At 41.2% G+C, this 10,846-nt stretch overlaps 1 long non-coding RNA gene and 1 other non-coding gene across 2 annotated transcripts in view; both read right to left on the minus strand.

The window, feature by feature from the left end:
* Window positions 1–10,558, minus strand: part of LOC134472035 (uncharacterized) — a 48,015-nt gene extending 37,457 nt beyond the window's left edge. Inside the window, exon 1 of the long non-coding RNA XR_010041859.1 lies at window positions 10,422–10,558. This is a non-coding gene — a long non-coding RNA (uncharacterized LOC134472035). The remainder of the gene's footprint in view (window positions 1–10,421) is intronic.
* Window positions 3,473–3,662, minus strand: LOC111753760 (U2 spliceosomal RNA). Its single transcript, XR_002788548.1, has one exon. It is a non-coding gene; the product is annotated as a U2 spliceosomal RNA (small nuclear RNA).
* Window positions 10,559–10,846: the final 288 nt, after the last annotated feature.

Below are 10,846 nucleotides of genomic sequence, written 5' to 3' on the forward strand. Positions count from 1 at the left end.
TGTTCTCTACTGTTTTGTTCAACTTTATAATACCTAATGAGATAGACAATTCTTTTTAAGGAAGCAAGAGGCATTATGGTAACCATTGTTGATAATCTTGTACTCTGTTTTTACATCATGTGCTATGTCTATCCTTGGTTTTGACTGACAGCTTTGTTTTGTCATATTTGATTTTATTCTCTTCCAAAAAAAGTAATAAGAACTATGGGAGTAATATAACCCAAAATGTGTAAATTTTGTTGTAAAAAAAAGAGGGAAAAAAAGTGCTTTAAAGGATACAACTACAAATGTGTTTAGGGGTGTTAAACAGATGACCATATTAATGTTTTTGTGTGGATCATTGAACACAACTGTTTGCAGTCTCACTGTTTAAATGTCTACTTTGTATGCTTTGATCCTGTGACTTGAGCAACTATCTCTAAGATGATAATGTGTAATCTATTAACTGGTGATTTCTTACTGTTTTTGTTTTTTGTAGTTCTGTATTACTTGTACCCTTACACTGTTTTGTTTTTTCTCTTTTTCCTTTTAAATAAAATTAAAAAAAAAAGAAATAGCATAGTGAAAAGAAAACCCACAAACTGGGAAACAATCTTAGTGAACTGTCCCTCAGACAAAGGACTTCTGTCTAAAACATATAAAGAATTTTAAAAAATCAGATCCCCAAAATTAAGGATCCAATCCAAAAATGGGCATCTGAGATGAATACACAATTTTCAGATGAAGAACTACAAATGGCAAATAAATACATGAAAAAATTATCATCATTACTCATTAGAGAAATGCAAATTAAAACCACACTGAGATTCCATCTCACTCCTGAAAAAATGGCCAGGATCAAGAAAACTACCAACAACAAATGCTGGAAAGGCTGTGGGGAAAAAGAAACTCTCTTGCACTGTTGGGGGGAGTGTAGACTGGTGCAACCTTTGTGGAGGTCAGTCTGGAGATTTCTCAATAAACTGGGATTGGAAGTCCCATTTGTTCCAGCTATTCAACTTCTAGGCTTATTCCCAGAAGAACTGAAAACAATGTATCACAGTGATGAATGTGCACCCATGTTTATAGCACCACAATTTGTAATAGCCAGATCTTGGAAACAACCTAAGTGTCCATCAACTGAGGAATGGATAAAAAGGTTGTATTTTATACAATGGAGTACTACTCATCTATAAAGAATGATCACATTGAGATATTTATAAATAAATGGGCGCAGCTTGAGACCATACCCATAAGCGAAATAAGTAACACTCACAAATACCAAATGGTTTTCCTAGTGTAAGAAGTGGTAAGAATACATAAAAGTATGTGGTAATCATGATTCCCCACTATATTGCTTTGAAGCCTTATAATGTTTTCATTCATTAATCGGAATGGTTTTATTCAGTGTTGTTTGATTTTATTGTCTGTGATGTTATGAACAGCTATTTCAAAGAAGACAAGACATTATATTAGCTAGTGATGATTTAATATCATCTTGTTTTTGTTTTTGTTTTTGTTTTGTCTTTTTCGGTACCAGGGATCGAACTCACGACTGCCTACTTGCAAGGCAGGCACTTATGCCACTGAGCTAAATCTCCAGCCCCTAATATTGTCTTGCTTTGAAGTCCCACCAAGCTTTTCTTCTTCTGTCTCCAACAGTTTTATCATGTTGTTATAATATTGGATTTTATTATATGTGATAGTATAAACAAAATTTTTATAGACAAGGAGATAATATAGAAACCATTGTTTGTTTTCTGTTAGTTGGTTCTGTATACCCTGTAATACTTTCATTCTCTTGAATGGTTTTACATTGTCTTGTTATGCTTAATACTATACAAAGTATAGTAATACTATACAAAGTTATACTCAAACATTTCAAGGACAGAGACACTTATTGTAGCTACTGTTAGGTCAGATTGTCTTCTGGTGAAACACTGTGTTGCTTAAATTGTTCTGTTCTGACCTGTGTTGTTATGTCCTCTTTCATCTTAATCTTTTTTTTAAAAAATAAAGTCTTTTGGGAAATCAAAAGACAGAAGAGAGGCAAAAAGGATGACCTCACAACCCCTCAAGATACCGGCCTTGCTCCCAGGTCCTGAGGGGCCAATAAACTGGCTCTTCCTCAAGAGATCCAGTGGAAAGCTATCAAACTCTACATGGGAAATGGTCACTCAGATTTTCACAGGATTAAGACTATTGCAAATCTCTGGAAAACCTGGAGCTCCACTTAAAAAACCAAGACTCTAGTATTGCTCTGGGTACATACAAGTACATTAATGATCACTAATTCACCTCAGTTTAAACAGACACCGAATTTAAGACTTCTGTTTTTATTTGAGATTTTGGGTTTTGTTTTTTTAGTTTTTTTTTTTTTTTTCTAATATAGGGTTTCACCCTGTAATTCAGGCTACTCTTGAACTCACTATGTAGCCTAAGCTGGCCTCAAACTCACAACGGTCCTCCTGCCTCAGCCTCCTAAATTATGGCGTTACAGGTATGTACCACCGCACTCAGCATGAGATGCTTGTCTTTAATTAGATCCATAATGTGGCTAAGAGTACAACTCAGGCTCTCAATAATTTAGCTAATATTCCTTTTTGTCATACCTTCTCATCCACAGGAAGCAAGGAAATCTAACCTGCTCCTTTGTATATTTGGACACTACATTTCCAAAAGTTCACCAAGCCTTCTCTCATCAAAGAGGCAGCTCAACAGTTCTTCACATGTAGACACTGCTTTTTCAAAAGTTTTTATTTCTTCAACCCAGGTGGTAAACCACAGCATTCCAAGGTATTTGGAGAGCGCATAAACCCCAGTAAATAGGGCCTCCTGCCTCTTTCAGCAGGCAGTAGCTATAGGAAGATAATGACCTCTACTCCCTTAGCACTCCATAAAGAATTATGTGAATACGTGTCTCTCAGGGGGAAATGAAGCAGGAGAGTAGGGCATGGCAGACTAACTGGGAAAGTGGGAGCAATCTGTTAATTACAAGGTTCTAGGATACATGCACAAAAAAGTTGCCAAAGCCCTTTCTCGAAGCCCTGCACATGAAGCCCAAGAGAGTGCTATCTTCAGTTCTTCTCATGAGAACTCAAGCAGATTTTTGATAGGATAAACTTAAACCTGAAGTCAGCTTGATGAATAGGAGATACAAAAAGCCATGAGCTGATATCCGATTTCAAAAAAAAAAAAAAAAAGATAGTCACTTTTGAGCTCTCACTATTATAGTTCCTTTCTCAGAGTAGTCTGCTCTGGTGCTATAGACTATATATTTTTCCTTTTGTTACTTAGCCAAAGTCGCTCTGCACGGCATGTTTCTTTTCCTACCTTAATAAAAGTAAAAACTTGCTACCTTTAACGTAAAAACTTGCTGCCTTTTGTGTTTGTCGTGAACTTTCTATTAAGCTTTCAAGTTTGGGTTCTCAGCTCAAAACAGTTCTGCAAAGTATACACTTGTTTTGGCTTTGTGCTCCCCGCCAGGGTTGGGGGGCAGTGTACCATCCCTGAAGGCACTGCAATAACAAGTCCACGTATGGAGTGGACAGAGCAAGCTCCTTGTCTATCTCCCAGCTCCAAAAATCCATTTAAAATATTGTCCTCAGATAGAGAATGTATCAAATATTAAATTGATAAGAACAGATACTGCACTTGGTCTAACCAAAAGGCCAAGAAGTGATGGTTTTATACTTTCCATTTTAAATTCTGTACTTGTTGCTTGTTAAAGTTCTGCAGAAGTATGACTCTGAACAAAATAATGTTTGACCCAGCACTCAGAGATGAAATTTATAACCTGTGATGAAATTCATCAACTACAGTCTACACAGAATTGAATTTAACAATGGAATTCAGGCTGTTATTCAAACTTGGCCAAAAGAACATGACATTGACTCCTGCTCACCAGTCGTTCCTTTAGACATAGAAGCAGGCTGGATCAGCCGCTCAAACAGGCCCATTCCAGTGATGAGACACAAAACCTAACTAAAGGATGGTTGACCAGCAATATTTTTGGAGAAAAGATCTTGCTCAAAAACAAAACAATGGGAAGGAGAGGAGGATGTAAAAGTTGTCTGAATAAAAATGGAGTCATTTCTGCCAACACTAACTAAATAAGCAAAACCAAGAAGTTACAAAAGAGGGTTCTCAAGCATGACTACACCAGTGGCCATCACAAAAGACCACCAGCACCACAACCTTATACAAGGCCCACTGTAACATTTTTGTTTTGAGACAGGGTCCCACTATTCTAGTCTGACCTTGAACTCACAGTGTAGCCTAGGCTGGCCTTGATCTCATAGCAATCCTCTTGCCTCAGCCTCTGGAGGATTTTTATAAGAGGCATGTGCCAATGTCCCTGGTTTAGCCCACTGCAACTTTATCCAACAAAAAAAAAAAAAGTTCATGCCAAAAACATCTACCCAGCAACTCTCTTCCTATATTATTTCATAATTTCTGCTGAATAAATCAAGATCCAGCCCCCTACTGAGGAAACTCCTGGCATATCCTGCACACCCCCAATTTCTATAAGTCTGGAAGGTTCAGTTAAAAGGGTAAAAGAGAATCTGGCAGGCCAGTTCACATTGGAGCTTGCTGGATAAAATGCTGGAATGGGAGGTTGATATTGCTTAAGAAAGCCCGAAAACAGGTAGGCAGGAAATCACTGAGGTTTCTAGGGGAAACCCCACTTTACTGTGATCACTTTACAAAAGCTATTACCCTCAGCAACCAGGAACATGATTTCTACACTCCACCCTCCCTGCAGGGGTCATTGCCTAACAATCTGGGCCAACTCAGCCAGGTAGGGTGGAGCATACATTACTCTTCTGTTCAACAACTATTAATTGGGTTCAAAGCTCTTTTTCTCTTTATCAATAAAAATTAAGACTGCTGCAATGCACAAAATGTATTTTCTGCTGTGGATTTAAAAGAGTGAAAATTTTGAATAAAACCTGTGTCGGTAAACACTCTACAAAGATTTCATCTTCTTGTCATGGAGTAGGGTGGAGCTGGAAGCATTGGGTGAATGTCACAGAGATAAGGTGTTGAAAGAGTTCTGATAGTGTCTTAAGAGGAGGGACCCAAGGAATGAGGAATGAAGGGATGGGTATCTGTGGTTGATGCTTCTGATTGTGCCTAGGTGTAGGCGGGTGTGCCAACAGCTGACTGCTGGATTCTTCCTGTTCCTACATCAGAGAGCTCTCGTAAGGGTGACTTTAAGTTTCAGGTACCACTCTAATTTGGTAGTGGTGCCTGCACAAGGGCTTTGAAAAGCCATGCCTTGCAGCCTGTAGCTTACTGGCCTTGTGAACTGGCCCTGAGGATCCCTTTGTCTGATGATACTTTTTCATTTAATTTCACATTTTATTCTCGTAACATTAGTCTTCAAGTTATGCACCAAAATCTAGGATTGTACTATTCTCTTTCAGGCAGAATAGAGGTTCAAAGCTTTTATTTTGTTTGTTTTTGTTAGTGATGGGCATTGAATCCAGGGCCTCAGAGAAGCTATGTGCTCTAGCACTGAGCTACACTGCTGCTGTAAGGAGATAGCTGAAAGAGTTTTGGCCCAGACAGGACACTGTAGCTGGTAAAGCCTCAGGCTGAACCAAGGAGCTCCGTCTCCCCACCCCTAGGAATTTACCTGTGTTTGTATCTTCCCCACCCCTAGGAATTTACCTCTGGTGCCAAAGGAGTGCCAGTGGGCTATCTGTGCATCATTAATGCCCCTTAGGTTCCACCCCAAACCTAGGCTACTTATATGCCTCCACTCCAAGTGTTCCACGGAGAGATCCTGGTGGGGGGATATGTCACACCCCAGGGGACCAGGGGTGTCTCTCCCCGCATTCTCAAAATAAAGGTCATTTATATTTCATACTTCTTATCTTTTCAGCTGCCACTGGTCCCCCCAATTCTATCAGTAGCTACCAGGAGAAAGTGCTAACTTGACTTTGCAGGAGTCTTGAGTGGGGCACCCATCTGGATGCCCAAGGAGCTTCCTTGTAGACTAAGGATGGGCCCGTGGCAGTTTCTCATAGGGCGTGGGCCTTGGGATGGTGCTCCAGAGGTGGGAGGCCCATAGCTTCTGCGCAGAAAGGTACTGGAAAGCCACTAGTCTTCCAGCTGTATCCTGGAGTCCTTGGGTGAGGCCTGCCAGAAGTGGCTCTGAGCTTGTGGTTGACCTCATGTGACCCTAGGAGTCCTGTGTATCCATTGCCACCTGGAAACATTGCTCCCAGATCTTTATGCCCCTGGGTCACAGATATGGAGCCACTGATTTTGATCTTTCCTTATTCTGCCTCACTTAATTTTCAAGGATTCCCATGCTTTTAGGAAACTCTGGGTCTCCTGGTCACTGCGACCTGAGGCCTTTTCTGCTTCCTGGATTTCCTTTTCCTTCTTTAGCTCCTGGGCGGTTTCTAGTAATTTCAATCTTAAGTGTCACTTTCTTCACAACCACAGGGCCTAGTCTAGAGCAGCTCCAGGGCTGGCATTGACAAGACTACTGGAATTCAGATGAGCCCGGAGCTATCTAAAGGTATGGAGCGCTTGTTCTCCGTTTCTGAAATTCTCTCTACATTCTTTTTAATATCAATATTAAGTAGGACCTATCGCCCCACAGAGGGGAGGTGGCCCTGCCAACTGTGCTGAGCGCTCAGGAACATAGTCCCTGTCCCCAAGACTCTGCTTCTGGTCCTCCACCAGTCCCTGCATCACTGGCCTACCCCCGCAGCCTCTGCAGTGAGCTGAATCCCATCCTTTTTTATTTTGTATTTTAAGATGAGGTCACTAAGGCACTAAGTTGCCCAAGCGGGGCTCAAACTTAAACCTCCTGGGATCGCAGATACGCACCAGCAGCGTAGGCCTTGGTGCTCTGCCTTCTACCACAGTGCATTTCCTCCCAGGAGCTGCCACCTGCTCTGAACCGGCCACCGGTACTTTCCTGCCACAAGGAGCCCAGGTGTACACAGTGTCAGGTAAGTGCACGGAGCAGATCTTCATGAGGACGGTGGCTCGCAGTGGACAGCAGGGGCGTCTTCTCCAAGGACTCAAGTTAGCCGTCTGTTGCTCTAGCCGTGCAAACACATCTCTAGGAGTGACAGACAGTTGCTTTTCTGTTCCTTGTGCTCACTAGTCTAGGTTCTACATTTTCAAAAACAAAAAAGTTTAAAAATAACTTCTGTTGGAAGAAATATAATATACAAAGGCCTAGATTCCATGCTGAGCACTAAAGAAAGAAAGAAAAGTTTAGTAAGTTCTAGACTTTTTCAGAGAATAAATATTTCCTAGAATCAACGTTTTCCTCCCTTTTCAGTTTTGGACATGCGCTGCCCTCCCTGTCTCTGGCGCAGTGTCTTTCTACCTCACTGGGCTCTGTCTCCAAGGTCCCAGCCCCCAGCCTCGTCCAGCTCCACCCTGAGTGCCCGCCCCACTGACCCACTGACCCATCCTTGAAGGGCCCGCTGCCCTCAAAACACAGACTGAACAAGGGCAGGGTTTAAGGTGCTGTGGAAGGAATGAAGGAGATGCAAAGAATTCTGTTCCTCAGATAAGTGACCACTAGTTTCTCAGGCTCAGAATTGATAGCAAAATGCAAATACATTGTCCTCCAGGGATGCCCCTCTCCCTTTCAGAGCTGGGGACTGAATTCAGGATGTCACACAAGGCTGGTGAGTTTCCAGCTCCACCTCAACATTTCTGTTTTTAAAAAGTTATCATGAAGTTGACAAACAGTAGCTTTAAACGTTTTCAATGAGAATCTAGACTGGTGGTAGTACTATTCAAACAAAAGCCGGTGAAAGGAAAAGGACCAAAGTGGTAATTTTACTTCCTTTGCAAATTCTCTAAGTCATACTACCAAGTAAACAATGATAGATAAATCCCTTTTTTCTATACAAGGAATTAAACCCAGGGCCTCGAATATGCTGGGGTAACACTACCACTACATCCCAACAGTTACTGCCTTGAGATCAGTCAATGTCAACGGCCTCAAGGATGCAAATTACCCAAGAAGACCATTTTAAATATACAGTAGTTTTATATACTTATCATTTCACCTTTCAAGTTGCTTTGACTTATTAGCTAATAAATACAAGAAGATATCAAATGTTAATCAGTTAAAACTTTATATACTTATCTTTTGTTTAACTGTAACTTGTTTTTATAATATTCATCACCTATTAGTACTTTAACACCTATACATCATGAGTTGCTTAGCTAGTATACATGTTTTAGGAATTTTTCGCTGATTACAGTGTGATATCAAAAGATGGCTGGGCTCGGTGGCACCCTACTGTAATCCTGGCACTCTGGGGAGTCTGAGGTGGGAGGACCACTGTGAGTTCAATGCCAGCCTGAACTGCATAGCAATACCCTGTCTCAGAAAAAAAAAAAAAAAAAAAGGCACTCCCTGCTTGCCAGTTCTTGAAAATCTAGGCCAGAAAGCTTCTGCAAGCATCAAAGTGACTAACAGCAGTTTTTAGAGGATCAAGGGACAGTTTTTTTTTTCTTTTTTTTTTTTTTTTTTTTTTTTTTTGTCTTTTTGAGACAGAGTCTCACTATGCAGTTCAGGCTGGCCTTGAGCTCACTTTGTAGCCCAGGCTGGTCTCAAACTCACAACAATCCTCCCACTTCAGCCTCCCGAGTGCTGGGATTACGCATGACCACCAGGACCAGCTCAAGGTCCCGTTTTAACAGTAAAAAGGGGAACTATGTGCTGGCTTTCCTCTTTCTCAACCCATGTGTATGACTTGTATTTGTGACCTTTTAGAATAAATCAAGTATGTTAGCTGCAGTCTATGTGGCCCCCGTTTCTCTTCACACCAGGAATGATCTCAAGGAGTCTCTAAATGTGTTGCCTGTCAAGCACAACTGGACACGGTGTGAGCTAAAGCAGACGTTTGTGTACTCACCAGGCATGATGGACTTGTGCATGCTAGAAGCACCATAGAGTCTGGATCAAGTACCTAGCTAGGGGCCTCAGTGGGCTCTAAGCCTAGATGAAGTATCTGGCCCTCTCTCTGGTCATAGGCTTCTACCAAGCTAAAATGTATTGGAAGCCCTATATTTACATACAGAATGTCTATCCCCATTTCTGCAAATGGAGATCTGAAGCACATGGATGGTTCTTTGTACCTGAGAATAACAACATTCAAACCCCATGTTTATCAAAGATTCGGACATGCAAGGAGAAGAAAATTCTCCTTACTGTAACTCAACCAGTACATTATAGACATGTATTCCACAACTATTTATAATCAATATGTGTCAACTGTGTAGCTCAGTGTATGCTTAGTGTGAGCGTGGCCTGAGATTCAATCCCTAGCAACAGAAAACAAAATAACATGTTAGAAACTAAGGAAACTATTTTATATTTATATAACCCACAGTTATTAATCAGGGAATCCTTCTATAATTCTCTTTAATGTTACATATGTAAACAATACTGGCAGAACTAAAATTTACAGGGCACCCTTTGGTAAATGCTACCCGAGATCAAATTTCTCAACACTCTTTCCCTGGCAAACAAGCCGTATCATCTGATATGTGTTGATACTGTTTTGCTCCTAGAACCTTAAAGCTATATTGTTTTGAGCTCTCAATAAGTTATTTGGGATATATAATACACTTAACCTTTCAGATGTTTATAGAGATTTTTTTCTGTTTGAAAAATTAGTTTGTTATTATAGAAAAGTTGTAAATATGTAATTAAGAAAATTGGCCAGGCATTGTGGCACACACTCTGGAGGCTGAAGCAGGAGGATCAGAAATTCAAACTTGGCCTGGGCTTAGTGACTAAGAAAGATCATGTCTCAAAATAAAAAATTAGGAAAGGATGTCTAGGGAGGTAGCTCAATGCAGAGGGCCTAGGTTTGATCTCTAGTATCTCTCTCTCTCTCTCTCTCTCTCTCTCTCTCTCTCTCTCTCTCCTCCTCTCTCTCTCTCTCTCTCTCTCTCTCTCACACACACACACACACACACACACACACACACAAAAGAGGGAAATGTAAGCCTTGTATAATTTGAGCAGACTTGATCACTGTTAACATTTTGTTTTACAGTATTTATTTCTAATTTTGTGTTCATAATATTTAAAAACTTGGAATTATATTAGGTATACAGGTCAATAGTAAACCACTTTCTGGCATGTGTAAAGGCTCTGGGTTTGATCCTTAGCACTAGAAAATTTTAATTTTACAAATTTATTTAAAGTTTATAGGCTGCTTTTTCCTCTGCATATTACACAACAAAGCTACAAAACATAATTTTTTTCTTTCTTTTAGATTTTGTTTTTTTTTCCCTTAGTTTTTTGAGACAGTGTCTCACTATATGGCCGAGGCTGGCCCCAAACTTGCTGTGGTCCCGCTGCCTCAGTCTCTGCCTTAGGCCTACACTTTCCCTCCCACTTTAACTCCTCCATCCCGTGGATCACCTTCCCCACTCACCTGTGGGCCCATTAGGACAAGCTGGGCTGACAGGATAGCAGAAGCAGACCCTAGAGGCCTGGTGGCTCAGCACATCGAGCGGTGTCTTCACTGAGTCGCACTGCCTGTAAGTCAGGACCTTCCTCCCTCATCTACCCTCAGCCTCCTTTCTTCTGCCACCCACAGGTCTTCCTAGGGAACCATACAGCTAAAGAGATTGTGCTTGTAAGACATGCCTCCTGCTCACAGCCTCCATCTGGAAGTCTGTTGCAGCAGGCCCTAATAATCATACGGCTTCAGCATAGCTGGGAAGTGCAGGGAGATAGTCAGAAAGTACTGCTGTTTCTGCCACAGAGCAGTTAGGACAAACTTGAGCCTTTAAGAAGTAGAGGCAGGGGCTGGGGATTTAGCTCACTGGCATAAGTGGCTGCCTGGCAAGTGCAAGG

Source organism: Cavia porcellus, unplaced genomic scaffold (assembly GCF_034190915.1).
Source record: "Cavia porcellus strain 051 isolate PalLab524CR breed Dunkin Hartley unplaced genomic scaffold, mCavPor4.1 scaffold_21, whole genome shotgun sequence".
Classification (NCBI taxonomy): domain Eukaryota; kingdom Metazoa; phylum Chordata; class Mammalia; order Rodentia; family Caviidae; genus Cavia; species Cavia porcellus.